This window comes from Etheostoma spectabile, unplaced genomic scaffold (assembly GCF_008692095.1).
Source record: "Etheostoma spectabile isolate EspeVRDwgs_2016 unplaced genomic scaffold, UIUC_Espe_1.0 scaffold119, whole genome shotgun sequence".
Classification (NCBI taxonomy): domain Eukaryota; kingdom Metazoa; phylum Chordata; class Actinopteri; order Perciformes; family Percidae; genus Etheostoma; species Etheostoma spectabile.
Window position 1 is genome coordinate 281,500 of NW_022605570.1, and position 4,894 is coordinate 286,393.

At 38.2% G+C, this 4,894-nt stretch overlaps 1 long non-coding RNA gene across 1 annotated transcript in view; it reads right to left on the reverse strand.

The window, feature by feature from the left end:
* LOC116685689 (uncharacterized) overlaps positions 1–4,894 on the reverse strand; it is a 17,792-nt gene that overhangs the window by 3,971 nt on the left and 8,927 nt on the right. The window contains exon 2 of the long non-coding RNA XR_004331013.1: positions 456–460. This is a non-coding gene — a long non-coding RNA (uncharacterized LOC116685689). The remainder of the gene's footprint in view (positions 1–455; positions 461–4,894) is intronic.

Genomic DNA, 4,894 nt, shown 5'->3' on the forward strand with positions numbered 1-4,894 from the left:
CATTGGAACGGTCCTTCGACGGACGTTGATGACGTAGCATCCTCCAAATTCTGGATTTGGAGGATCCTTCCTTGACATTGGGAAACACCCTGGATCACATCACTCCAGTTCTGAAGTATTTACACTGGCTTCCTGTGTCTCAAAGAATTGATTTCAAAGTACTCTTGCTAGTTTATAAATCCCTTAACGGTTTAGGTCCAAAATACATTTCTGATCTGCTACTACACTATGAACCACCCAGACCTCTCAGGTCATCTGGGACAGGTCTACTTTCTGTCCCCAGAGTCAGAACTAAACAGGCTGAAGCAGCTTTCAGTTTCTATGCTCCTCATATCTGGAATAAACTCCCAGAAACCTGTAGATCCGCTGCTACTCTCAGTTCTTTTAAATCAAGGCTAAAGACCTTTCTTTTTCTTTAAATTAATGCTCATTTCTTTAAATTTTTTATGCTGCACTGTAACTTTTATTCTTGTGTTTTATGTGTCCTAATGTTTCTATTTTGTTTTTAACTGTTTTTAATGCTTATGATTTTTAACTGTTTTTACTTGTGTTTTATCTGTTTAACTGATTTTGTGTAAAGCACTTTGAATTGCCCTGTTGCTGAAATGTGCTATACAAATAAAGCTGCCTTGCCTTGCCTTGCCTATGAACATGATGGTTCTAAAGAAAAAAATACAATAACATAACTAGCACTTTGTAGTTTATTTGAAGCTAATCTACTTCTATGTGATTCTTGCCATTCTAAGCTTGTACTATGCTTGAAGGCCTTTATTGGAAGTCACTTTGGATAAAAGCGCCAGCTAAATGTAATATAATGTCTTGTATAGTTTCACCAAAAGTTCTCCCCTGTCCACAGTTAATGGTTGGCCTCCTGTCTGGATGAAAATGAAATAGACTTGACCATCTTCAGATCTTTTTCATAATGTTTGCAATTTCTGCCATTGCTGCGGTCTCCACTATTTGTCTCTTTTGATTTTTTATGTTAAATCAGCTATTTAAAATTGCACTTCAGTTAAGGTATGTGTGTGTGAGAGTGTGTGTGTGTGTGGGTGTGGGTGTGGGGGGTGTCTCGCAAAAGACATGTTAAAAAAAGAATCATCAGATTTGATACGGCAGAGGATGAGATGTCTCGACTATAGTTGAAAAAGGAGCTTTAATAATGGAGATTGTAGGCTTGAATGTGACGGACATTAATTTACAGGTACAATTTCCGCACTTTAGCTTTAAAACATATTTAATGAAAATCCATTTTTTTTCTTGTATAAAAAACTGCTTCATAGTCCTTTTAAAGTCATCAGTAATTGGCTATGGCATAAAACACAAAATGAGAAGGGAACATATTTACCAAACTAGATGGAAGTGTAATTTAAGGCCCACCTGCTACACCATCCTGGCAATGCTAAGTCTTCCTAAATAGAGGAAAATAATGTTTTCCCTTTTGATGAATGAAAAACATCTTTAAAAAAGCAATATGGTGAAAGAAATTCAAATTTGAGTCCGAGTTAAAAATAAGCTGAGTCCTTCATTTTTTGTTGGAAATATCCCTAATAGGCTTTGAGATTACATGAACAACGCTTACAAGTAGGCATAAATAGACTGTGAATGATATAATTTTGGATCCAGTATTGGATTGATGGTATAATTATGTATTTTGATGTAATAGTTTTGATGTTATGCTGCAAAAAAACCGTCACTGATGTAGTTATGCCATCAAAGAAACAAATCTGCCTACACATACACCAAAAAGATGGAGGGCAAAGTAACAACCAATTATTAAATTAAGTTTATAGATTATAAGTGATGCTTTCTTAAGTACATTTAAAAACAGTGAGAAAAAAATGAGCTTAAGAAAGTGGATGCAAATGAAAAAAGATGAAAAAATAAGTAATGATTTATGGCATATCTCTCAATATCTTGCTCCTTCTCTTTTCCCCCTCTGGTTGCCTCCCTCACTCTGTTCACTGCCATCATAAACAGCGCTAATGCTAACAGAGTAGCCCTCAAGCTTGCCTGCAGGGTCTGTCACCACGGCAACCGGACCAAACACAGATCCCTGACAAAACCACTAATAAATAGCAGAGAATGCTTCTCAGCTGCTGTGCTCTAGTGCACATGCATTCGGACACGCTCACACACACACACATACACACACCAGCCAGCCAGTTAAGCAGACAATAGAGAGACACAGGGCAAGTGACTGAATTTAATGCTGTCATGCTGTCTGTAAGACAGAGAGACAAAAAAGTGAGGGGAAACATCTGCAGTTTAACACATGTACATGCACACATGCTGTGTGTGCACAACATGTTCTAAAACTTGTGTGAGAGAAAGCGCCCGTGCATTTTCTTTATTGTGTCCATATTTGGATTTTTTCTTTTTTTGTGTGTGTGTCCATGTTGTTCCATTTAACCCTTTCTTTGAGTGTGACACCATTTAACCTGTGGGCCACTGCAGTGAGACTCCAGTTCACACCACATTTCCTGTTCGCTCAGCTGCATCTGGATGCAAATGGAAACACACGTTCACACGCGCGGACACACACACACACACACACACATATATATATACACACACACACATTAATCAGTGTTATTACCCTCAACTCCGCTGCATCTGGAGATGCAAACACGATCAGCATGCCACTAACACACTCACATTTGCACGCACACACACTAATCTAACAACAAAAAGTCAGTAACTATCATTAGTTTCTAAATGAGACCGCATTTAAACATGTATTGAACATTGAATATGGTAAACTACAGTTGGCAAGAAATATGTTGGAAAACTAAACCCCATCTATGGAAATGCAACAAAAAACAGCTTCCCAGCTCTACCATTTAATGCAGCAAACTGTTGATGTGACTTAAGTTAGTCACCACAGAAGTCTGCCTCAATACCAATATGATCATATAGTATAGTAGTTCAGACCTAGCGGCACCTTTACACTTTATTTTAAGTTGGTTATTTCATTTTTTTTAAACGCTACAAAAGTGTCACTCACATGAAAAAAAAACATTCTCTGCGGCATCTTGATTTTGTGTGTGTGTGTGTTTTTCATCACCTAACACCTCTGATAGTTAGTAGGAGGCCAGGTGTTTGAGCTGTCAGCGTGCGTGTGTAACATCCGTCACCACCTGTTCAAGGTGTTTTCATACATCATGTTTTCACCCAAGCCCATCCTCCCTCCATTGCTCCTCTTTTCCACTTCATCATTCTTCTGTCCTGACTTGACAGGTGCAGGCAGCAAAATATTTCAAAAGATGGTTTCTCGTGATAAGCTGTCATGTTCGTTGATGCATCACTGACTTCACTGATGTCACGGTTGTTGTAGTTAGTTGTCATGATTGAGTTAAAGTAGTCAGCTTTGGCTGGCATTTAAACAAGATGTACAGTATGGGTTGTGAGTTTTCTAAAACATGTTTTTCATCAACCGGTTGCTGATGTGATTTGGCAAATGTTCTGGGAGACACTAGTACAGCCTGAATATGTGTTTAAACCTGGACCCTATTTTACCATGTTTTTGTGTCTAATGGATTGATGGGAACAACAATCTTTGAAATTAGTCCAGTATTAAGCTATACCAATATACAATATAAAGCCTTCAATTTACATCCACTAAAAGTGTTGTTTTTGCCACTGACCAGGAGGAGAAACCTTGTTGAAAGGTGCAAACAATAAATAACTGAATTGATCAAGTAACACAATATTGACATGTACAGAGTCTTCGGCGATGAGACTACAATGCTTTGTAAATAATTTTATACGGGGTGGAAAAGCCAAGAGTAGGCATATCCCACAATGGAGTCTAGACATTGGTGGTGGTGGTAAAAACTGGATTAAATTACATGAGCGGATTCCAAAGGGGGACCTAGGGTGCCATGGATAAAGATGACCAAAGGTGAATGGGGTGGAGGAGGGTTGCACGATTTGCCTGAAGTGACAACTGACAACAGCAGAGAGAAGAACCGATTTAAAGCAGGGATGCTATGATGTGATTGGCTCATGTAATTCATGGCCTATTCTGGTTGGTTTAACTGAAGAGTGAACGCCCTAATCATCTGTTCAGTTTAGGAAAGAGAGAGGGGTGAATGAAAGGATCACTACAGAGGTTGACTTTTTTGTTAAGATCCTTTGTTTTTTACAGAGAACATCTCTAAAATCACTATTGCCAAACCCACCACATTCCAATAAACTTTCAGTGGACGGAAAAATTGCCCAATAGGATTACATTGCAACCTGGTTTGTGCCTGCCGGTTACAGGGTTCTCGCTCAATAATGGACCAATTTCAAAGATGTTTGTTCACATTAGTCACTTAGACACCAATCCATGGCAAAATATGATCCAGGTTGAAAAAAAGTACTCGTGGGGGCCTTAGTCTCAAGCCTTAATCAGTCCCTCCATGATTTCATGGACTTTTTTTGGGATTGTGTTGGCCCAAAATGCTTGATGTTGCGGGAGCTTTTGTAAAAAATTGTAATAAATGTTGCAATGTTTTGTATGTTTGTTGCAATGAAGTTGCAAGAGACAGAGAAAGTTGCAATACAAGTTTTTTTTGTATAGTTCTTTAAAAATAAAAAGGAAACTTGTTTTGGGCAGCTTTCCTAGGATTTTACCAAAAAGTCTTAGGATGCTGCAAATGCTGGTACAATATGAAAATGGCTGGTGAATTTAAGAAAAAAATATATTTATGTATTTCAATAATTATTGAATTAATCAAATTTAATGTCTGTCAGTGGCTTGTTTATCTTTTTCGGTTTGATAAAGTAGTTATTGGACTTTAACTTATCATTCCACTTACAATAACGAGCGTAGCTGTCCTCAATTTAGGTCATCCTGTACGTCTCATCTACCGGTTTTCCTGCATCCACCGTGTGTTTGTGCGAGTCGCCG